Source organism: Myiozetetes cayanensis, unplaced genomic scaffold (assembly GCF_022539395.1).
Source record: "Myiozetetes cayanensis isolate MyiCay16 unplaced genomic scaffold, myiCay2020 scf5-8, whole genome shotgun sequence".
In the NCBI taxonomy this organism is placed as follows: Eukaryota; Metazoa; Chordata; class Aves; order Passeriformes; family Tyrannidae; genus Myiozetetes; species Myiozetetes cayanensis.
Genome location: NW_026087742.1, coordinates 41,083,970 through 41,110,177, shown reverse-complemented (window position 1 = coordinate 41,110,177; position 26,208 = coordinate 41,083,970). Strand labels below are relative to the sequence as shown.

General features: G+C 36.5%; 1 protein-coding gene across 11 annotated transcripts in view; it reads right to left on the bottom strand.

Annotated features, from left to right (window-relative positions):
- Window positions 1–26,208, bottom strand: part of GRIA4 (glutamate ionotropic receptor AMPA type subunit 4) — a 217,661-nt gene that overhangs the window by 91,676 nt on the left and 99,777 nt on the right. The gene's annotated exons all lie outside the window — the stretch shown is intronic.

The following is a 26,208-nucleotide window of genomic DNA, read 5'->3' as shown; positions in this document are numbered from 1 at the left end:
ACCTGAACCTGCAGGGCAGGCTCTCTGCCTTCAATCTCAGGGTATCCTGGCCCACCAGCCCTTCACGTTCTCCCTTCTCTCTTTTTTTTTTTTTTTTTTTTTTTTTGGTGTGTGTGTGTGTTTCTTGTTTTGGTTTTGTTTGGTTTTGTTTGGTTTTGTTTGTTTGTTTTTCTTGGTTTGTTGTTTTGGTTTGTTTTGTTCCTCCCCCCTCACTGGGGATGTGCAGTAGAGAGACAGCAGAGGAGCTTACAACATTAGGACAGCTTGCAAGCCGCATATTAACTTGCTCAACCAATTCCTGAAGCAGGAAGCACATGCTATATTATCTTTTATCCAGAGTAAGTGGTGAACTTGTTTAAAGAAATGAAGATTGTACACCTCAGATGCAAATTAATGTTTGAAAAAGACAAAAAGGACAGAAGGACAGATATGTTTCCCAATAATATGTTCATACAAGTGACACAATTCAGAGAAGGTTCTCCTGCCTAAAATCACAAAAAAAAAGTATTGTGACTTTTTACTCATTATCTGGCAGAATTTTTCCCACTAGCTTCAAGCGAAAGATTTCACCTCTTGAAAATTTTCTTTAGTGATATGGCTACCCAGTGGTAGCCTCTTTCCCTCTTCAACGAGAGAGTCCTGTGTATGAGTGCAGTGACCCCCAGATGTCATTTTAATGCATTTGAAAATGACACTGCATGACAGATTCCCTGTAAAAGAACTATCAGATAATCTCACAAATTTCAAGAGGAATCTTTGTAAGTTACATTTCAGAAAGAGCACTTTCGAGTGTGCAGTTACTAAATAACTAATTATCAGAAGACCTACAACACAACCAAAATCTGAATTTACCTCCAGTCAAGTAATAAGTCAACAATAGTGTTATCAGAATACGAAGATTTTAGGACACATAGGAAACCAATTCTCTTGCAAATCTAGGAGTAGTTATTTTTCTACTGGATCCTATGATATATTCAGTCTTTGAAATATTAACTTAAAATCTGTATTTTCTTATCATTATGACATTATGCACCAGTGCTCAAAATGAACATTTATTATGTTTTTTTATCCAATTCAGATGACACATTTTAGATAAAAATGCAAAAAATTATAATAAATACATAAAATTCAGAACATATTTTATCTCATAAATAAGACTTATTTTATGAAACAGTATTTTATCTCAGGAAATGAATTCAAATACTTGATGTATTGAGTATTACAACATTTCTGTATTCAGCATATATTTTTAACCCAATGACTGTTATTTTTTTTCAAAGATATATACAGCTTTCCTGTTAATTGCTACATAATCATTCTGCTTTTCCTGTTGCTATATTCAGTTTCCTTTTTGCCTGTAATTATGTCTCCAAATCATGTCGAGATTCTTTCCCAAACATTGTATTTCTTGCTTCATTTCCTATTCATTTCCATGTATAGACATACATTAAAACCATTCCAATGTTACAGAGGTTCCTGCTTCACTTACACGGTAACTTTGATTTGATCTTTGCTACACAGGCAGTCAACATTTACTTAATTCAGCTTCCTGACACTAATTAACATTTTCTTTGATTCAGAATGAATAGTGTTTGAAACAGCAATTGACATCCCCTCCTTCCTTTTTTACTTCACTTGAACAACTTTACTAAGATGTGTTTTGATCAAACTGCTAATTTATCCCAGCATAAAGCACGACAAATACCAGACAAACACATAGAAAACCTTTTCTTCTACCTTGGATCAAGGTTTGACTTGCCACATTTCATTAGCAACTGCCTTCATTCATGCATTTGAAGCTTCTGTAGCTTCCTGTCAGTAGCTGGCACTTAGATAAGGGTTTTCACATATAGCATAACACAGCTAAACAGTAGTAAGTGGATGTGGTGCAATATTCTCCATCAGAAGAGTTCAGAATCTCTACACAAGTAATCAGTGCTATGGTCATCTATTCAGTGTGCAGGAACAATTTTTAATATAACACACTGACACGGATGGCGTTTACATGGAATGAATAAAGGCATTCGCAGGCTCAGTTGGCATAAAAATTAGACATGCTGTGGAGAATGCTTATTTGTCCAAAATAATTGGCTTCAGCTGACAGGGAAAAAAATTAGTTGCTGCAAACATTTTATAAGGCAACCCCCCCTGAAACTAACCTGGTATAATACTCAGAAACAGAATGCAGCATTTCCATTCAGACAAAAGTCTTAATCTTTAGAAATATGTTTGCCCAAGTAAAGACAGCAGATATGAATATTACAGCTGTCATCTAAAAGGTATTTATTTTCTAGTTATCTGCTGTTTATCCTCAGTTATGCTGCAGACAGATGAATGATTTATTTTCTGTAATACGTTCTGTCCCATGTATCGTGGAATACTATTTATTGCATAAAAGCCAACTAAAAAAGCCTTAGGCTAACTCATATCAGCTGAGCTGCACAATCCATGCTTTTCAAAACAACATTATTTAAAAAAATGTTTAGGACTATGTCAATACATAAAAGTAAGCTAAATTCTTACAAATTTTTGTAGTATAACCCTTCCTCATCAACTAACCTTGAAATGCAGATAGCATTTATCAAAAAAGACAAATGGCTGCGCCCAAGCATAACTTCTTGAAGCATGGAAATCTGGTTCTTCATGGAGTTTGTTCACCTTTTTTTTCCTTTTTTTTTTTTTTTTTTTTTTAATTATCAAATCTATGAACACAAAACACCAATACAACTGCCTGGAAGGTGAAGCCCTTCCCAACTGCAAGGACATTACATGGTTTTATTTTTCCTCTTCATGAGACTAGATTCTGGGGAATTTTCCTCAAATGACCTGGGTTGAGAAGTCTCTGAACTGCTTTTTGTAGGTCATTGCTTAAATGTAGATACTACTAACAACTGCTTAAGGACCAGTAATACCAACTTCCCCTCAGTATACTGGAGCCAAAACAGAGAAAGCTCAAGTCTACAAAGACCTTGTTTTCCTGATCCCTTCTCTCCTTGCTCAGGTGGAATTGTGATGATCTAACATACTGTTTCACCCCCCCCCCCCCAAAAAAAAAGCACACAATCATAATGTTTGGAAAACAGCCCCAAACATGAAAATGAGAAGCTACTTCATTTATTTAAAATAAAATCATAGCTGGAGATGCCTACTGCAAACAACTTACATATTGAGGTTGATACTACAGCTAAATACCTTAGAAACAAAATCTCAGATTTTTTTAAGTCTTCTTCTCTCATTCCACACTCCATAGGCATTTTTTCATCACAAAGTACATCAGCCATACAAAAATAATACCAGATGTGCACCTGGTGCTGTATCTGTTTAGAGTGAGATTAGTACTTCTTCAGAGTCAGATGTCTTCTGGAGGTCAAAGTGTATAAAATGAGCAATTTTGTAGTTCAGGATTCCTCCTACCCACTGCAACAGTGCCATAATTGGAGCCTATACACAATCTGCCTCCACCCAAGTAGCTGAAATCATTAGTAATATTTTTGATTTTAAAATTTCAGTTGCCTTTCAGGCTTTTTTATTTGTTCTCTGGTATACCAGCTAGGCTTCACCCTATCCAATTTAATTTCAGCAGTATATCATTTATTTTCATTTATTTACTTTATATGAAAAGTAAAATCTGAGCTCTAAATCTCTTCAGCATGTTTAAAATAAACTAAAGAGATAAAGGAGCATTGTCTTGAGTTATTTTTCTGCTGGAATGTATATTTTTGGCTTATTTCCTTATCTTTTTCATTTGTTCGTTTTGAGCTTTTTTGTTGTTGGATTTTTCGTTTTTTCCCCCTTCCTTGCTTGCTTTGACCAGAAAATATTTCAGTGGTCAATTACATGATATAATTAAATTTCAATAACTTTTGTTTTACAGCAGCCTTTTCATGCTGGGAAAGCATTTTCCCAACCCTCTAAGTACATTCCTGATGGTCTTGCCAGGAGACAGAAAGCAAAGTGGCTACTTGCTCCAAACAGTAGTGCCCCCAGTAATAATTCTCATTTTGGAACTTTTGCACAGTTACTTATTATTAATTTTCTACAATGAAGAGGATGAAATATTTACATATTATGACTGTATTTTACTCTGGCTAGCAGACTGACAATACTGAATCACCAAGTTAACAGGTTAAAATGGTTGTAAGCAGCATATGAAATACATTTGTTATGGCATCATGAACAGAAAACATCTCTGACAAACATGGGTCTTTTCCAAAGATAGCCATCATAGACTGCATGTTACTGAAATACAAATTCATTTACTCCTCTTCTGGTCCAATTAATTTTCAAATAGGAATAGATCCCCATCCCAAGATTAGCTGTGATCCCAAAAGCCCCAGATACTGCTGTAGCTACTTTAGGAAAGCTACTTCCAGCTACAAGAATTCATATCAGGATGAGTAGAAGAACTAAATCTTTTATAAATCCAACATACCACAGAAATGAAGAATAAATGATCAAGTCATTTGGTAAGGATAAACCAATATACTTGATATTCAAGATTGGATTAATGTTGCTTAGCTCTAGCTGATTATGGAGTAGTTGTCTAAGTTAATCACCCAAGATTTCAAAGGAGAGATATGTATCCCATTAAAAAAAGGCATTTTTTTGGTCTGAGGTATCTAGCTATCTATCTCAGAGGTACTTTTCTCTTTCTTCAATGAATACTGAAGCAGTCTAGACATAAGGCTCAGTGAAACCTACTATTTATCTAGCCAAATCTTGTCAAAATGAATCCAGACAATACAGTGCTGAAAACCACTGTTTACAGTATGAGTGATTCATGACCGTACATTCCACCAATAACTAGAACCACTCAAACTCTAAATGTATTTCTGTTTTCCTCTTTGTGATTAATACCTTTTTATTAACTTACAGTTTTGTTTCAAATTTTTGGTGAACATACAGCTTCCAGAACTCAAACACAATCAGTAAGATTTGCAAGCTCTGTCATTTAAATTTTGTCATATGATAACTCATTTGCAATCCTGATTTTCTCTGCATTTTCAGTTGGAGCCAGAATATTCAACAAAAAGTACATATAAACAGGTCAATTTAGATGACAGAGTGAAAGTTAAAACTACAGGTGTGTTCTGAGTCCTTCTTGTGTTTAATTCATAGAAATTATGCATAGATTGGAAAATGACAGGGAACTAAAGAAATAATTTCATCTATTCCTCTCTATCCCTCCATTCCCCAGGACATATGAATTATATTTAAAACAGTCTAGACAGATAACTTTCTTTGTCCTTAAAAATCTCTAAAGAGGATTCTGTAACATCCTAGATAATATATTCATTGCTTAATTATTCTTATCATTAGGAGACACTTCCTAAAGTCTAACCTAACTCTCCCCTGGCATAATTTAAAGCCTCTCATTCTTGTCCTATCTCTAGTAGGCCTGGAGAACAGTTTGTTCCCCTCTTCTTTAAAGCAATCCTTTATGTAACTGAAGACTGCTGTTACATTTCTTTTCTGTCTGCACTTCTCTTTATGAAACATGACTCTTTCAGGTTTTCCTTGTGGAAAATGTTTTAGTCCAGATTCTGGACAATTTTTCTTGCTTTCCTCTGGATATGTTGCAGTTGATCCAAGTCTTTCCTGAAGTGCATTGGTGAAAATGAGATTTTTTTCAAAAATTTATTCTAGAGAGTACACACAGTTCTCTTAAATTTTTATGATCTGCAAGATTAACAAATGTATTTTATATTTCTTCATACAAATCCTTAACAAAGATACTGAGAAAAAAAAAAAAACAAACAAAACAGAACAGATCAATACTTAATACCTCTTTATTTGAGAGGGAACCTGATATACTTTCTTCTGAGTGTGACCAGTGTTTTAGAGATCTTCTAGACATTTCATCAGGACAAAATTTCTTTAACTCATTGCTGTGGGTTTACCTGGGCAGGCTGCTGGGTGCCCACAAAGCTGCTCTATCACTCTTCCTCCTCAACTGGACGGGGTGAGGGAAAGTAAAATGAAAGGTTCGTGGGTCAAGAGAAAGGGAGAGATTAATCACCAATTACTGTCATGGGCAAAACCGTCTCAACTCAGAGAAATTCATTTAATTTACTGTCACTTAAATCAGAGTAAAATAATAAGGGGAAGAAAGGCTTAAAACACCTTCCCTTCACCCCTTCATTCTTCAATCAGCCATATGGTTGTACAAGGTCATTCTTGCCCAGAAGAGTTGTGGACTCCCCATCCCTGGAGACATTCAAGAAGGACAGGCTGGATGGGGCTCTGAGCAACCTGGTCCAGTGGAATGGCAGGGCTGTTGGAACTAGATGATGTTTAAGGTCCCTTCCAACCCAAGTCATCTATGATTCTACGATCTGCTCCAGCGTGGACCTCCATGGGCTGCAGGGGAATCTCAGCTCTGGACTCTGGAGCACCTCCTCTCCCTCCTTCACTGACCTTGGTGTCTGCAGGGCCCTTTCTCTCACATATTCTCACTCCTCTCTGTTGCACAGGTTTTTTCCCTTCTTAAATACATTATGCAAGAGGTGCTACCACTGTCGTTGATGATCTTGGCTTTAGTTTGATGGCATCTTGGAGCTGGCCATCATTGGCTCTGTTGGACAGAGGGGAAGCTTCTGGCAGCTTCTCACAGAAGCCACCGCTGTAGCTCCCCCGCTACAAAATCTTGCCATGCAAACCCATTATACTCATTTAGCAAAATTTCATGGAAATTGTGGAAAAACTTGTACTAGAATTTTTTTTTTCAATATCTAAAAAAATCCATTATTTTGTAATAGAATGAGAATTACTTTATCTCAAATAATTTGTTTCTAAAAAATCCATGTTTGGGGTTACTTAGCTTTCCAAATTCTATGTACTTAAAGAGGTATCTATTATGATGTAGGTTGTGAATTAAGCCACCTATACTGTCAATGATCAATCAATGTCGTAATAAAATGTCAGTGATGTAATAAAATGTCAATGAAGCAAAACTGAGGAAATAATGGATCCAATTTAACCATCTCCTCTATTGCATTTTTGCTTAAAATATTTCAGAATATTTGATGATAAGGGAAACTACCTTTATGATTCATATTTCTTGCCTCCCTAAGAACTGTGACATTGATTATTTTCTTGGTGTTGAAACACACCTCCAAACCAAGCTGTAGGCTAATGGTCAAACTTTCTACTCTTCTCTCACTTAATCCTGTAGAGACTGGTACCCATGCAGCTTCATCTGTAGTATTTAATAATCCTTCTTTCCTGAGGATAACATAAAGCTATAAGAAAATTCTGATAATATATAACAACCATGACTTCTTTTTTTAAAAAAAAAAAGTTTTAAGTGGAACAACGTCATCCAAGTTATGAGCTTTCATGGACCATATGGGAAGAGGTTTGTCTTACACCACAATATGAATTCATGATCCAATATTCAAGCTATGTCAGGTCCCATTTGTGCTACACCTACTCAGAAGCAAGATTTCCCCCTTCTTTGCATTTCAGAGTCTTCAGCCTTCATATGAAATACACTGTAAAGGTAGTCTCATCAAAGTGCCAAGTGATAGAGCTAAGTGGGAACTTGACAGGGACTGAAGAAAAGCCCTGTTTTTGAAGCCAGTCTGACAGTTTTGTTTGTGCCTTCACAGTTTCCAGATACCATTACCCTTAGCATTTCACTCAGTCCCTTCAAAATAACGTGAAAGTCCCATAATCTTTCTTATGACAAGCATGCACAGAGATGAAAACATCCTAGCATATTTACACCAAGAGCAAGTTTTTGTACCTTGTTAGCATGTTATGTATTATTGGCTTTTATTTGTCTATTTTTAGTTATGCCACAACTGTCTCAGGTGAGAGATCTTGGCTTCTCTCTAGTTTACAAGCAACAAGGAAGACACATTTTTAGCAAATTTTAGCAAATTCTTACTACAGAACCTTGAATGCTAAATCAGAAACTGTGTGTAACTACAGTGTTATCAGAACTTCACAAGCTATTACCTAGAACCCCCAGCTATTAAGCCAACAAGTGGGAAAAAAAGGGAGGGGAAAAAAAGAGAAAGCCTGTGCTATGCTTACTCCCTGTCAAATCAGCTTCATAGTCTCTCTAAATAACCAGTTATCTGATATGTCATCTTGGAACTATCATTAGGGCTAATGTGCATCAGTATTTTTAATGAAAGGACAGAAAACAGGAAAAAGTGAACTTTTTTGGAAAAAAATACAGTATGTTCAAATATTTAACTTATTACCTTTTCTCTTTATTAACATTATTACAATTTATTTAACAAATAACCATTTTAGTTGTAAATGTTCCTTGCTTTTAAACATTATAGTTCAACTTCTTTAGTGTAATGCCTTAAAACCAAGATTCCCAATTTCATCAAAACCTATAGTCTGGAACACTATAGGTTAAGAAATTATCTTTCTTACACAGTATCTTCATTGATGCACAGCTATTTTCCAGAAATTGCTAGCTTCCCAACTACTTACCTCTCTAGTTTCAGTTTAATAGGATTTAGTTTGCCCTTTGATGATATACAAATGTACATAGACATTTGTTTAAATAACATCCACAAAAAACACATCACAGAATATTAAGGCTGCAAGATAAAGCTCTTGAGAGCTGATATATCTTAAAATTAGCAGCACCCTAATGTATTCTAGTTAATGTATTATGGTCCTGTCTTTAATTATATTGTCACATATTACTTTTCCCCTCAAAGCATCTGTCTCATTAAGATACCTGTGCCCTAGGACAGAACTGACTGTGGGTACTAAATGAAGATCTTGATGTCATATCTTCTGCCTCCTTTCTACAGGGATTTGTAAGAAAAGGGGTCTTTTACTATAAAATACCTGACGATCTCTGCCTATCGGCAGTGTCATTTCTAATACATGCATGAGAGATACAAAAAGAAATAAGAATCTTCAGGCTGAAACAACAGGCATTCGTGCTAATAAACATTCATATTAAAGGCATCAACCTTAATTCTATCTCTATACATTTGTGGCCATATTTACTGGGGGCTACAGAGCAGGTTATAATATAAGACTTTGTCCCTTCTGTAAGCTCTATTTGTAGGTCCCAGACACAATATTTTTGATTTTAAATTTCAGTTGTTAAATTTCAGTTATTTTTGAAATCTATACTTTCAAGTATTTAACTTTTTTCAGAAAAATGTTACATATCCTGGGAAAACAGGACTTAAAATTTGGATGCTATCATTAAAGTATGGGTATTGTTGGTTTGAAGTGAGTCTGAACTAAATCATTGTCTCTTTTAAACTGACACAAGGACCCCAAATTTATTAAAAGTTGATTGCCTCCCCCCCTCAAAAATCATCCAGCAATTTGGAGATGAGCCTAAATATCTACGATTTTCTTCCAGTTCCTAAAATTAACTCATTGCTCTTCTGATGTAGACCAGAATTAAGATGAGGCTCTTTCTTTTTGGACTGGAGAAACAATTTTTGAAACACATGAAGATTTCATATAGTGGCTTTTATTGAAGTGTAATGACAGTGATCATTCCCTTGTACTTGACACCGGTGAGGTTGCACTTCAAATTCAGTTTTGGGCCCCTCACTACAAGAAAGACTTTGAGGTGCTGGAGTTTGTCCAGAGAAGGGCAATGGAGCTGATGAAGGGTGTGGAGCACAAGTCTGATAAGGAGCAGTTGAGTGAGCTGGCAAAAAGGAGGCTCAGATGAGACCTTCTTGCTCTCTACAACTACCTGAAAGGAGGTTGTAGCCAGGTGGGGCTTGGTCTCTTCTCCCAAGTGATAAGTGACAGCACAAAAGCAAACAGTCTCAAGTTGCACCAAGGGAGGGTTAGATTAGATATTAGGAAACATTTCTTCATGGAAGGGGTTGTCAAGCATTGGAACAGGTTGCCCAGGGAAGCAGTTGAATCACTATCCCAAAAGGTGTTTGAAAGACGTGTAGATGTAGCACTGAGGTGCATGACTTAGTGGTGAGCACAGCAGTGCTGGAGTAACGTTTGGACTTGATCTTAAAAATGTTTTCCGACTGAAATGATTCTATGATTCTGTGATATTGAATAATCTTGCACCTTCCAGGCACTTCATCTGAGGGACTGCAAATATCACTCTCAACTAAATCCTGAAAAGGGCTTAGAGTCTGAGTTTCTTAAAAAGAACCAAATCCTACAAGTAAAACCAGAGAAACAGGGAAGAGAATAATGTGATCTTCATAGAGGACACTGGACTACTCCTACATGACTAAATCTCTTTTTGGTGTCAACATTTAAAAAAATAATGCTAAAATATTTGATAGAGGTCAAAGAAGCAAATCAAAATGATTTGAGGCCAATAAATAAAACATGCCTCAAAGTAAGAGACTTACAGGAGAATTTATCTCAGTGGAAAGTTTGCTGGCTAACTGAGCTAGTTACTCCAGTATCCTTCTGCAGGCAATGGAAAGAAATAGGCACCTTCTAAAGGCAATTCACAAAACCCTTCATCATCTAGCCCCTGTATTTTCAGAGGAGAAGAAATTCCTCTGTGTTTAAAATGAAAAATCCCAATATTATTATTTCTCAGGTCCAATGCTATGAACACTATTAACATAGTATCGTGCATATCTAAAAAAAGAGGACTAAAAGCAACCAGTAATGTTATCCAAATATCTGCTACTCACATGCCTTCTAATTTAATTTTTCTATTTTGTAGCTACATTTTACATATGAAGATATAACATTTCATTTAAGTAGTCTTAAAAGTTTTTAATTTAAAAAGTTAAAAGTTAAAAGGTTACTTTTATGCTTCTCTTGTGGAGGATGGGCAGCTACACATACGCTTCCCTTGATTATTCTGGTGAAGGGATTTGCATACAATTACAGACACAATTTCACTTCCTAGCAGGAACAAACACAGGATGAAGTAAGTACTCACCATATGATTAGACTAATTTATTACATCCCACTGAGGAAAGCTATATGCCAAGAAGTAATCATAAACTCATGTTCAAAGCTCCAGTAGAATGAATATATTTAACAATTCAAATTAAACCTCAGCTGTAGGAACTGACACTTAGTGGGAAACATGAAAATGGGAAAGGTATAATGAAAAGATAACAGGTAAAAGAATACAGACATTAAAAGCTGTGATTGGCCTGTCTGAAAACAGACCATGACAGTAAATTGTGACTAAAATCTTGGCAAGTTTTTAGTATGTTGATCGAGACTTTGGTTAGTTTTAACTGACCTTGGCAATAATGTCTGAAAATGAACACAGTGACCAGTCAATAACTGCTCCATAAAAATTAAGTGCCTGTGACGTTTCATTATACAATGGCACTTGCACTCACCATTTTGAAGGCAAATGATCTTAAGAAGTTTGCTCATTTTAGAGCTGGGTATTTTTTTTTGCCCTGAACAGCTGTTTATTCACAGAAAAGCGCACTCTGGTAAAACATCCCAAGTCTTAATGAACAGGAGTGAGCATTTCTGCCTTGGGCTCACCAGGCAAAAAATTACGAGAGTTTCAAAAAAAGTGGAAACGGCACCTAATAAAAATGGACATTTTTTAAAGATTTCCATTTAGAGCATCTTCATGAATAGAAACAAAATGCACATTTTGGTATCTGTAAAACTGTTACCCAGAAGAGCACTGGTAGCCAGATACCCTTTCCCCTGCTGAGAAAGTATAAGACTGGGCATGTGTCACTGGATGCCCCTGAGTCCACTGTGTCATGATCATTAGGACTGAGAGTGTCCTGGGTGATTTAGTCTAAACCTCTCCATCTGGAGCAGCCCTACTTTACAAAAACTAAAATATTCACCAAGGAAGAGAAAGACAGAGAAAATTACTCAGCAGCATGGTGCAAAGAATATTTATCAGAGAGGTGGGAAACTCTTATTCCAATCTTTTCTTCATTAGCTAAGTGGTTTATAAAGGAATATTTGAAAAAACTGCAGAGGATGTGGGAAGTGGCTGCAAAAACTTAAGGAGGTGAAAAATAAGACACAACAAAGGGATTTTCTGTATCTGAGAGGGATGACAAGTGAGAATTCAGTAAGTCCTGAATAGATCTAGAATACTTTTTAAATCCTAGAACATATGTCTGGCATTTTAGACTTGATTTTCGGTTGAAAATATGACAGCAAATAGGGTCTGATTTCAGTTGTACTAGTGCAAAACCAGAAAAATCCCACTTTCACCAAATTTTTTGAGATTTCCGCTGCTGTACCTGGAAGTTAACATTTATTTTTGAAAGAGCTATAGAAGATGATAATCCACCTAAATATAAAATGTTATTTATTTTTTTCTTACACACTTCTGCCTGGAACAACACTCTCTATGCTTATTGCTCAAAAAGCACTGTGAAAAAAATCTACCGCCCACTAATACTTCTTTATATATTTTGGCTTCTGCTTCCACTGCCCTTTTCAATGTGACTGACAAGTTATTATTTAATAGAGTATCTAAAACACTAGAAATTCTCTCAACTGTCTTATTTTCCTAAAGAAATACAATGTAGATTTGAATTTTCCAGTCTGCTTAAAGCAGTGATGTCCAGTCTTTTCAACCTGGGCACTGAAACATTATTCCAAAAAGATCAGTGGGCCACAATTAATACTTGAGGGCATTTTCTCTGGAAGCAGAGTGGAAGGGAGCAGGCAGTACACCTGGTTCCCTTGCTGGGGATCCTTAAGGGTCTCTAGGAGACCAGGCTGCAGCTGTAAAAATGCACAGAATTCCTTAAGCACAACATGTTTAGCTCACAATACTAAATTATGCCTAGTGGCACCCCAAAGGAACACTCACATGGCAGCTTCGTGCTGTGACTCCAGGCTGGGATGTACGTGGTACAATGTCCCAAAGTACAAAAGACAGGGTGACCTCATTCCTCTTGCTAAAGTTACCTGCTAACTCAGGTTCCAAATCATTGAGCCAAATCTCAGGCTAATTAATTGCAAATAAACAAACATCACCATTGCAGAAACTGGACATTTGCCTATGTCCCTTATGAGAGGGTTTCATAAGAGACAATTTGCACAGATATAAGCAGAAGCAAAAGTTTCCCTGCTGAGCTGTTAACGCTGGAGATGATATGAGAACAAAAATCTCAATATTGACATGCTGCAGGACATTTACACCAAACAACCTTCCTACTGTTGGAAGGACGGTGTAAATTTGCAAAGTCCTCATATGTGGTGGTGTTGTCCATTCCCCCTCCAACGATCTCTGTCCCGGGGCCAGGCTAGAGCTACTCCGAAGTACTATGTTGTATCTTCTGTCGTTGTTTGTGACAGACACAAAGAAGAGATTTTTCCTTAATATAACTAAGCAGACATAAAACATCAATTCATGGAAAAATACTCTACATGATACCAATTTTACTTACATTTAGCATTCTATTGATGATGAAACCTTGACTTGTGTATCACTGAATGAACACTTTAAAAAAAAGTAATGGCTTAATTTAGGATGTATTTGTGCAAGGAAAAGAGTTGTAATTACTTGATATGTATTTCTTTAAAGTTTTACCTCTATCTGAAAATGTTAAGCTTTTCACTGTTTAGCTTTCATCTCTTTGGTAGTTAAAATGAACAAGTCCTTTTTCAGTGAAAGAGTCTGGTGTTAATTCATTTTTATGATTAAAAAAGGTATTCTGATCTTGAGACAACTATCATGAAATATAAGATAGGCCTGTACAATACACCCTACAGTAAAGAATGTGGTTAAAATTTTAGGCACATTGATAGGAATAATTGTATGTTCATACATAATGTTGTGCTCAAAGGCCTCATTGTCCCAGGTAATGTACAAAGTATGTGGGCAGAAAAAGTCTTGAAAGAGATGACTTTGGAAACCAAATGGAGGTAGGACAAGTTGTTTATTACTACTTTTATTTTTAATTGGGTCAACAAGATATTTCAAAAGCATTTTTCATACTTATCAGTCTGAAAATAAAACAACTTGCTTCCACACAGATATCCAGTAATTAATTTTAAAATAGGATGATCAAAAATTATACAAATATAAATTAGACATATATTTGAATACATATATATTTTTATTTATGTTAATATTTGTTTCTTTTGAAATATGCTTAGGAACAAATTATTTAGATAATTCACTTGGTATTTTCCTTTCTGTCATTTTTTTTCAGCATAACAGGTAAGTTAGAACACGGTTCATATTCTAACTTGAATTTTCTCAGAATAAGAACTGAAGAAATACTGGAGGGGGTGTTAAGATTTCTTATAAAATGTAGGAAAAATCCTGTTGCATAACTCATAAAATACTCCTATTAACTTTAGTTGGAACCACTCACAGAAGAAGAAGTTGGTCCAATATTTGAAATCTGATGTAATAAAAAGTTGAGAGCATTTAATTCCAAACCTCATTTAATACATTCATTGAATTTTAACTGTACAACAACTAATTCTGTGCCAGGTGAAAATGTAATTGACAAAAGGAAGTTAAAGTAAAAGCTAAAAAAGAAGTAGATACAAAAATGAGATGCCAGTATGCAAGTAACAACGTTACGGCTGAAAGGAAGGTAGGCAGGAAGGGAGCACTTCTTTTTAGGACTAGTACTCTACACTAAAATTGCTGTCCTGTCCCAAAGCATATTAAATGTTATAGGTGAATTTGGGTAATAAACATCACAAATTAAGGTCTGGACTGGAACGGATATTTTGTCCTTACGTAAAATCTTGTCTTGATAAACTTTTTTTCCAAGAAATAGATTTTTTCACTTTTTCACCTGTTCTGTGCAACATTCTGTAATATATCTCTCATATCCATGCAGCTGCACAACTTCAGAGCGGTCACAATATGTAAGGCATAGTTTTGGAACATCAAAAATATGGTTTAAAAAGCTACTGCAGATGTCATAATCATTTCAAAAAGATATGAAGTGACAGATTATGATTTCTAAATGACATGCCTTATTTGCAAACTGAACACTTAAAAGACGGCCAAACATGTCTACCATAGATAAGCATAGGTTTTTCTCTTTAGAATTCATGACATTTTTAACAGTACATTGTCAGCATGCCAGTACGTCAATATTAGCTATTTCCTGGCTGAGGAGAACTAGAAGGGTGAAGTGTGTGGCATATTCAATGGATCGCAATAGTAAAAGTACTTTTCCTCCCTGGAACCGAGTCAGTCACTTAATATCCAAGATAGTTAATATCTGGCTAGGAAAAAAAAAAAATCTCAAGAAACCACAATCTACCATGTTAACAAACACTACAAAATATTTACCAGGGAGATAATTTGCAGCAAACTTATATTTCACTGTTCAGTTTGGAAAGCAACTTCCATTGTTTGGTACTTGCTCCATGCACGCTTCCGGCTTGCGTGTCAACTAAAACCCACGAGGAACTGAACTTGTGGTCTTGTGCCACTCAAAATTGGTGCCAGAAAAGGTCTTTATGCTGCAGCACAGTAATATTCATATCTCAAAGCTACACTGTTTCAAAATAACTCTTCATATCTGTTACACTCTCTCTTCGGCACTCCACAGGTTTTCTGCCCTGCAGATTTATTACAAGTAAAGTTTTACAGCTCAGCTACAGATACTCTGATTTGATGCATTTAAGGTATATAATTAAAATGGGGCAAAATACTAACTTCCCTGTATTAAGAAGGCCTGTGCCAATGAATATGTCATCCCTGGGAACTTCCATCTATGTCCTGGCAAGATTCCTGAGAATATGCTTTTGCACAGTAAGCCTAACAGCAGCAGACATGTCCAAACAATAGTTCTTATAAATGTCATAGGCCAAATTCAAAAATTAATACAACTTCCATACAAACTGCCTGTATGGGATAAACTCATAAAGTGTGACTTATAAAGAATGACCTTAAAAGGTACTGTTAAACATTTGGGATTCCTGAATACACTTAAAAATAAAATTTTATACTAGATTGACACTCTGTGAGTTTGCAAAATTTCTGGATTTGCAAACAAAGTGGAAAAGAAAACCGAGCAGGAAACAAAAACAAAGACTTAATCAACAAACGTAGTGTACTGACATCAAAAGGTAAAGATGCATTGGAAAGTGCCCAAAAGCTTGGGAAATAACTCTACATTCCATTTTTGTGCAATATCATTAAAGACAAAAATCCCATTCAGTCACTTCCTCATTTTTTTAAAAAACAGAGTGCCAAGCTACTCCAAGTGTCTATCTGCTCCAAGGCTGAGATTAAGAATTAGCTAAGGACTGAAGTAATCAAGTTCAAAGATAATGATGATAATCATATAAAAACTGTGACTGTTCCTCATTATGTGGCACAGGTATACTACCTTGAGTTAAAACCTCCTCCAATTCTCTAGAGCATTCATTATTGTTATCCTTGCCCACACTCAAATATGCTGAATTAGGAAAAGGGAATTAAACCTTTCTATGCTGTTTAGTCCCACCTAATTTCTATCAATTCACTACAGAATTTCATCTGGTGCTTTTGCTTGCAATCTGATAAACACAGATGCCTTGTTCCTGGCATTAGTAAGCAGCTGGGCCTAATCCTGTATGCCTTCTGAATTGTCTTTGTCATTTCCCCACAAGCAGGTCTTTGTACCCACTCACTATCCCAATAGGATATGGATCCTGTGCACACTTTGGATTAAAAAAATTAACTTAAATCCAGACTATTGTTTTTAACACATAGTCCCAATGAAACCCAAAGTGCTTCCAGTCATCTATGGCAGGTATTCAGTCCATTATATGGCAATACAGGCAAAATACACAGTCAGCAAGACAGAAAATGCTTTTTAAAGGGGCTTTTGCCAATTAACAGTCAATCTTTTTTTATTCAAGAGGCTGGTTCATTTGACAGGTCAAAATCTCTGTTTTGGTTTTTTTTAATCTGACAAGTAGAATGTAACACCCCAGAGAAACAACAAGAGAAGAAAAGGTCTTCTTGAAAATATTGGTTACATATTGGGCATGTGATGAAATCCAAAAGGAAACAGAATAATTTCCTAAAAGCCCTGTCAAAGACAGGTGTAGAAGAGTTACTTGACCCGAACAGTCAGAAGAACTCCACTCCAGAAACTGAGACACAACTAAAATCCTACCGCTTCTTGTTTTTTATCTTCTCAGAAGACCTGATCTTTCTTTTACCATAGCGGTCTTTCCAGACAGGCAATATTACTGACCCTCAGTTTACAAAACTAAATCCTAGATGTTCATGGAGAATTTGAACAGGATCACTTTCTATTTATTGTGGAGTCTTCTTGGATTATTCAGATAATGTTGATACAAAGCCTAAGACTGGGGGGAAAAAAAGTTTACGACAAGTAAAACAGCAGAAGTTCTTATTTTGTACTGTAAGTACTATGAAGCACATGATATCAGAACAAAACATATTTCCTTTTTCAAACACTAGAAGTAAAATTCATCCTGTGACAAAACATCTGCACAATATAAATTTGCTTTTTTTTTTTCTTGACCATTTCTACACTGCTTCACTCAACACTGCCCTTTAGCTTAAAAAGTTTTACTTCTTTGATTACTTTTATTCTCCTAATATATCTATGAAAAACAATTTTTCATTTACAGAAGAGCCTCTTCCCTCCTATGACACAAGCTGTACACAGTGAAGATCATCCTAGCAGGTCTTCTCAGAATTCCTTTCTTGAAGAGAAGCCACAAAAATTGCCATGGTTAAAAGTCTTCTGCACCTTATGTAGATTTCAGTTTTTCACGTAACCCATGCTCCAAATAATAATAATAAACCTTTATTTATCATGATTAGCATTATGCACATGAATATCAACAATCTCCTTTTTAAAGAACTGCTTATTTCTTGTAAGTTTGGATAGAAATACAAAACCATTAAAAAGTGTTAGGAAATGCATAAGTATTTAACATAACTGAGCGTGAAATCTCGGGAGATAATCGTATCCTACAGCACCTTGAAAAGTGGTAGCCAACTAAATTCAGTTCTCCAGAGGTACGATAATCTAATTTCCCTGACACTTGTCTCAGGGCTGTTTGAAAAATCTTTAATATATAAAAAAACCCTCATACTTAAAAAGAAGAAAGAAGAAATATAGAGCTCAGAGAGAAGAACAGTAGTTTCCAACAAATCAATGAACACCATAAGTTATGAACAGTAATTTGCCACTCTTTAGAATGTTTACTAATAATGACATTTAGACACTATTTTTGGTGGGGGTAGGGAAAGGTGTGAGTCATGCATGAGAAATACTTTCAAATGCCTGTCAGATCTTCAATGTTGCTTTTTAAGAAACCGTTATGATATCTACTGTAAATACTACAGATGAAGAAATACAATTTTTTTCTCCTCTTAGCAATGCATACAGACTTGAATGTGGTAAGATTTTATACAGGTTCAAAATAAACCTTGTTGCCAAATAAATTACTCCTCTGTTAATGTTTTGAGGAAAAACAACAAAAGGTATGAAAAGGAGAGCAAGGTGTAAAAACAATTATTAAAGAGACTTCAAAATGAAAATGTGCACATTTGTAAATTAAATGATTAATTAAAACACAGGAAAATATTTTAATGGGCTTAATAGAAACTACTCCAGTCTTTCTAACACAGTTCTCTGAGGAAGAAGAGTGAAAATAGTAACACTTACAGTACACAATCTCATAACCAGTACTCAATATGTCCCTTTCTCTGTCTCCGAAATTCTAAATGCTCAAAAAGGTAAAAATTACATGGAATTCTCTAAGGGTTTTGATACAATTCCCCACAACATTCTTATTTCTAAATTTGAGAGATACAGATTTGATGCATTAACTGTTAGAAGGATGAGGAATTGGCTGGATGGCTGCATTGGACAAAGATTTACTGTCACTGGCTTAATGTCTAAATGGAAACCAGTAACGAGCAGTGTTCCTCAAGGGTTCATGTAGGGACCAATAATATTTAACATATTCACTAGTGACATAGGCAGTAAGATTGAGTACATGCTTAGCAAGTCTGTCATATGATACCAAGCTGAGTGGTCCAGTTGATGTGATAGATGGATAGGCTGCCACTCAGAGGGGCTTGACAGGCTTGAGAAGTGGGCCATGTAAAACTCAGGAAGCTCAACAAGGTCAAGTGCATCGTCCTGCACCTGGGTCAGGGCAATCCCAGTCTCAATACAGACTGAGGGATGAATGGATTGAGAGCAGTCCTGCCAAGAAGGACTTGGGAGTACTGGTGGAGGGAAAACTGGACATGAGCTGACAATGTGCATTTGCAGCCCAGAAAGCTGGCCGGATCCTGGGCCACATCCAAAGAAGAGTGGCCAGTGGGTTGAGGGAGGTGATTTTGCCCCTCCACTCTCTGCTCTCCTGAGACCTCATCTGGAGTATATGTCCCATTATGGGGACTCCAGCACAAGAAAGACATGGAACTATTAGAACAGGTCTAGAGAAGCCCCACAAAAATGCTCAGAGAGCTAGAACAGAGTCAGAGCCTAGACAACTGATTAGACCCTATTGCAGCCTTTTAATATATAAAGGGCGCTCCGAAGAAAGATGCAATGAGATCTTTTGCAAGGCCCTGTAGTGGCATGACAAAGGGTAAAGGGCAGTTTTAAACAGAAAGAGGATTTAGATTGGATATAGGAAACAAATTCTTTACAATGAGGCTGGTGAGGTACGGGAACAGATTGCCCAGAGAAGTTGTGGATGCCCCATCACTGGAACTGTTCAAGATCAGGTTGGATGGGGCTTTGAGCAACCTGGTCTAGTTAAAGACTACCTCTACCTATGGTAGGCAGGTAGGTTGGACTAGATGATCTTCAGAGGTTCTTTCCAACCCAAACCATGCTTTGATTCTATGATTTGGTGAAAATGTTCAAACTACAGGCAACAAGACCCACTAGGAAACAAGTAATATTTATTTCTCAAAAGGACCTCTGAGAACGTCAAGACCAGAATAAAATAATCAGAAAAATCCTACAGAAAACAGTGGGAATTATGTGTCTGCTTTTGCAGACATCTCTTTCATGTTGAACATGCTGCTGGGGAATGGGCTGAGCATCGGTCAGCGGGTGGCAAGCAATTGTATTGTGCATCACTTGTTTCCCTTGGGTTTTATCCCCCCTCTCTCTCTCCTTTCATTACTATTATTGTTGTTAATATCATCAGCATTATTAGATTTTTTTAAAGGAATAAACAGTCCTTAAACAACAAGATTTATTTTTTTCTTTCCGATTTTTGTCTCCATTGATAAGTGGGGTGGTAAGTTGTGAGTGAGTGGTTGCGTTGTATTTAGTTACTGGCTCGGGTTAAACCACAATATTTTGATCGTAGAAAGCCATCAAACTGGTCAGGCACAGCCTTATCCTGGTAAATCCATGCTGCCCATTCTAAGTCACCTCCTTGTCTTTCATATATGCAGAAATGAATTTGCTACTTAACCCTCTAGGAGACTGAACTGAAGATGAGCCTCTATTTCCTCAAATCCTCTTTCTTCCCCTGCTTGAAGATAGGCAAGTTTTCCTTTTTCCAGTTATCGTGAACCACTCTTGAACAACAAGATCTTTTTCAAAGACCATAGAGAACAGACTTTAAATGATGTCAGCTGGTTCCCTCAGCACCCTTGGATAGATCCCATCTGGAACAACGGGATCTGTATAAAAAAAAAATTGACTTAAAAGATCTCTGACACAGTACTTCTTCACTCCAATCCTGTCACGAAGCTCAGTGATTTAGAAGGCCTGAGGGCAGATCTTCCCACTAAAAAATCAAGATAAAAAAAGGCATTGAGATTTTTGTGTCCTTAGCTACTACTTTCATTGCTCACTGAGCAGTGGAATCCCAAGGGGTTTTTTCCTCCTTATTCTGCCAATAAACTTTCAGATGCTCTTCACACCCCTTTGGTGACTTTCATTTTACTCCACAGCTCCATGCTTGAGTCATGTTTTCATAATCCTTCAGAGTATGTCCCTATTTCCATCTTCAGTGAACTTCCTTTTTGCCTTGGAGCTCTGTCAGGAGTTCCCTATTCACTCATGCTGACTTTTCGCCATGCTTGCTTGACTTGCCGCATATCAGACTGGACAGTCTTGGTGCTTTGAGGAAACTGCCCTGGAAGGTCAACTGGCTTCCTGGTCCCCTTCCACTGCAGGGTAGAAATCTGTTGGATCATGCCAAAAAGACCCCTAAATGATCTGCTTGTCTTAAGACCAGGGCTTTGACTCTTCTATTTGTCTTGCTTAACTTCAGAATCACACAGTTGCTGCTTATGTGGCTGCCACGGCCTTGTACATCTCCAGCCTTGCTTTCTTGCTTGTAACTGCAGGTGCAACAAGTCTACCCTTGTTATTACTTTCATGAAATCATGTGGATGCACTTCAGAAATCTCCAACATTGCTTGCACTCTGCCTTACTACATTTTGGTCACATATCAGGGCAACTGAAGTCCCCTACAGATACCAGAGCCTGCAGTTTTGAGGCTTCCTCCAGCTGCCTAAAGGTTTCCTCTGCTTTCACGTCCTGACTAGCCACCATTTAGCAGAGGTACCATCACATCTGCTTATTTGCCTTCTGCTCCTGACACCCATGCTCTGGGCCAGCTTGCTCCGTAGGGAACCTCCTGCACGCTGCAGCCACCCCTTTGCACAGAGCTGAGCTCCTGCTCCTGTCCATCTTCTCCATGACCTGTAACATTCCCACCCTTCTGGTCATCCCACTGCTTTCTGTAATCCCACATAATGTCCTGGCTTGTTGGCTGTACAGGGACAATTAATCCCACTTGTTTGTTCCCTACACTCTCTGAATTCAGGTACAGACAACTGGGATGGGACTACAATGACAATTTTTTCACCAGGTAAGAGCACGAGAGCCTCTCCTACTACTCAATTCCCCCTGTGCTTCTCCACAGCCTCTCAGTCCCCACTGGGTCAAGCCCTCTGGTCTTATCAGAAATAAATAGATACGCAGATAATTTTGATTTTTAGGCCTAAATGCAACAGTTCAGACTAGGAATCACAATAAGTTTTATGTTATCAGAACACAAATGTGCTTCAAATTGTTACCATTACTCCTTACTATCTTTTTCGTTTTTCTACTTAAAATAAGCTGAGCTGATTTACCTTACATTTTAGAAGTCAATTTTTAGAGTAAAGCAAGGCCTCATAAGCAAATTTTAGACTTCTAATAATAGTATTATGAAAGAAATTCTGACACAATATTAACTGTTGTAGTATAAACAATAAATAATCATGGTATCTTGAAGAATCATTGCTAGGGAAACCATATTTGTCTTGTTTTACATTCATTGCCCACTTTAGATCCTTATCAGAAATATATTATTTTGCAACACTTCTTTGAGGTGTATCCCTGTATGTGGGATAAAGCAGAAAACCTGAATACTTGTCTGATTTGACTGGATTTTTTTCCCATATGAAAAGGCTAATAATAGGGTGAAATTCAAAGTGTAAAAAAAATATGTTATGTATGTTCCATTTTCTCTCTTTATTTCCCCATTAATTCCTTTCTTTTCATTTCTGGGCATTAAAAGTGGTATAAAATGATCAGCAGTCAATGCACTATGTCTCTAGTCTTGCATTAGCTCACATAGTAGGCCTGATAAATTGGATATGATTTCAGGATTTTATATAGTTCTCATTATCTTTTTCTGAAACAAAGGAGGTTTAGAAAAGCAACAGCCTTCCTCTTGCATATTGCACTCTAAATGTAATATAAACCAGTTATATTAGCTCTTACCTATATAATTAGTGGAACAAAGCTCTTAATAGAAAAATTTAATACAGACCCTTCACACATTAAGCCAGTGTTATGCCCTTTTTACTCTCAAGAAATTGCTGAATTCTAAAAACAACCCACATATTTCCTATAAAAATAAAGCGGCAATGCAGCTACAGTGAAAAAAAAAAAAAGTAATTGTGTTTGCCTTTGGAGTACAGCCTTTATTTTATAAGCTTATAAACATGCATATACCGTGAATACACATTAGTTTTCATCCTTTCCTCCCAATCAGAACTTGAATTTGTACCAATATTATATCCATTTGTCTTTACTACTTCGATCTCCTTTCTCTCTAAGCTTTCTGAATTCATTGCTTACAACCCCTTTAAGTATATTTGCAGGTCCCTCTCAGATCATCTCATCTGCTTTCCCACCTACCCACCTGTATCAGTTAAAGTTTATGCTTAGGCATTTAAATTTGCACTCTGTCCCTACTTTCCTGTATAGCCATACGTATCAAATGTATAACCTATGCATTTGCTAGTACAGCCTGTGTTTCTGACAGATTAAGCTTGTCCTCTGCCTTTCTACTCTGTCCTCGTGAGCTCAGGACCAACAGGGATGATTTTCTTTCTTGCGCTGACTATTTACTTTCTTAGATAGCGTGACAGCCTAAACACCACCTCTTATTTATAAGGCAGGCTCCTAACCTAAATATCAGAACCCTAATAATTTATCATATTAAACATGCTAATGTACAATCTTTGCAGTTTAAATTCCTTAGTATTTGCATATTGTATTAAGCCTGTAGTGCAAGCTCACCATAGATTCCATCCTTTTTCTCAGCTATTTCAACATTATTTTATTAATTTCTGACAGACATAATTTTTCCTCCCTCATATCCTTCCTTAATGTTATTCAATTTCTTTTAGTTCACTGTTGTGGTGACAATGTCCCTTTCTTTGTATTCCTTTTACCCTGCTCTTCTTTTCTTATTGCATCTAATTTAAATATTTCTCCCCACTTTCAAGGCCCTTTCTGACCAGCTCCACCATATCATCATTTACTTTTGACACTAACCTCATGTCCACTGACTAGATTTTCAAGCATTCAACTTTCTCCTTTGCAGCTCTGTAGGCTGAGCAGATTCCCTGTGAGCACTTGCTTAGTCACCTCATTATCCTCCTTCAATTGCTGCTTTTCCATAACACCTGTAAGAAGGCTTAGCAATGATCAGTGCCATGATGTTAAGAATACTTTTTATGACTCCCTATATGACTGAATTCTCCACCTTTTGCTCTCTTTTTGCTGTCCTGCTTAATATGTAGATGTAATCACTTTAGGTAATGGTGATGTCTTTCTTTTGTACTTCTATGTGTAAGTATTTACTATAGTTCTCCAGTGCTATGATGATACCAACAAATAATACTCAAATGAACGTACTACTTCCACCCTGTTGGTACAGTTTGCCTTTGGCTTGTTCTGTTTTAATCCTGTTCTAAAATTTTCATGCTATTAATCCACTAAGGTTGTTGAGGAAGACCCATTTTTGGAATGTTTCTTAAGCAGTCAGGAAACCTGCATGCAATATGACGAAAATGGTAATTTTGTTCTGGAAACTGTGGATCAAGAAGCCCAAAAAGCAATCTCCCAATCAAAGCATAACATGAAGTGTAGGCACAGCCCACATTGTCTTGACTCATTTCTTATTATGTTTAATGAATCACTTGTCAGCTAGCTATGTGAACCAATGAGTCTATATCTGAAAAGTTGAAATCTTAAAACCAAAGGTTTTGAATAATACTAGCTGAAACAATCACTTGGATATTTTGTTAGCAGCTATTCCATCCTACCGGAGGCAAAAAATAGTCTTGACTATGTCACACTCCCACATGAATTCCTTTCAGCATATCTGCCATTTGTAAGTGAACACCATTTTGGGGATTGAATGCATGTTTACAGAGCAAAAAAGCCAGAGCACTGTGCAAGGGTTCTCAGCCATTTTGTACCTGGGCATTGTTGCCACCTTCTTCAATTTTGCCAGGACTCTCTTGGACATCTTTGCAGCCATATGAAGCTAAAAGAAACCAAGCCCTATGCCAGAGTACACCAAAAATTGGAAGGAAAGGTTGGAAAAGGAAAGAAAATGAGAAATAAACCCTTTCTTGTTCATTTGCTAATGTATAGCACTAGCGAATGGGTTTACCACTTAACAATGGTGATTTAGTATTATCAGTATTTGTACTTTCTGTTAGTGCAAGAGAAGCCAGAAAGCCAAATAACAACTGCAAGAAAAACAAAGCAGTATGCCTCTGTGTTCTCCTCTCTCTATATTTTTCCATGTCATTTATGGAATATATTTCATAAGAGGAGGTAGAAGGTTATGGAGCAAGTTGCCTTTCCCATGCTTTGGAAAATCATACTTGACAGATAATGAAGTGAAATCATCTGCATTTCGGGGTTTTGGCCTTTTACATGTAGCTGACATCACTATTATTTTTGGATTTTTAAAAATAAAAATATGAACACTTGTAGCATAATGAATAGTTCAAAAAAGCAAAAAAGGTGTCAGTTTATATTATAAACTGGCTGCTGTCTGCTCCACTGGTTTCTGCCTGCTCCAAGAATGTTACTGAGAGCATATAGAGACTTTATTCTCTCCATAAACAAAAAGTCATCGGCTATGTGATGTAACAAATCATAAAACAGATTAAATGAGAAAAAAACCCTCCATTTTATATTAATTATCACTTCTTTTATAATTTTCAGATTCCTTTTTCAAAGCCTTCAATAGCTTCTGTATCTCCACGTCTCAAAAATGTACTTAATTGTGCATGTTTTTGTGATGGAGACCAGACCTTAACCCCATATTACAAGTAAAGAACTTGGCCTTATTCAATTCATGTAATATCAGCCTTAATACATAGCTAGATGCCAAGGCCTGATTCTTGATAGGTACCTAGAGGGGATGTATTTCAATGATCCAAGGATAGGTATAATGTAGAATCATAGAACACTTGTATGTTACTAATGTAACATCATTCTGTTTTCAAAACATTATAAAGTTACTAATAAATAGAAATTAATACAAAATGATAAATAAACTCTGCCAAGTTATTATTGAGCTGTACAAGGCAAATTATGTTACTTTTATTCTGTGAAGACTATGAAGGCTTCCCATGACTGCTCACAAATATATCCCTCTCTCTGGGATAGGGATAATTTGACTACTGCTAAAAAATACTTAAGTTCTCTATAAACAATTTTACTAACATAATTATTTTTTCTGTTTGTACTTTGTTGATTCTTTTGTTTCTAAATCCATGAAAAACTTCTTGCTTTCCATTTTTTTAATTTTCTTAAGATCTTGATTAATTTTGCTATTTTAAAAAAATTAATAATATTTATCCAATTCTGATGGTGCAGCACCATCATTTACATTTCCAAAGTACCTGTGAGTTACTGTTCTAGGCCAGAATGACATACTTCAGTATGCACGTGAGGTAGCCTATTTCCAGAAAGGAGTCAGGATGAAATTATTACCACTCAGTCTTCCTCCCTTTCAGTTTTTAACTTTATCCT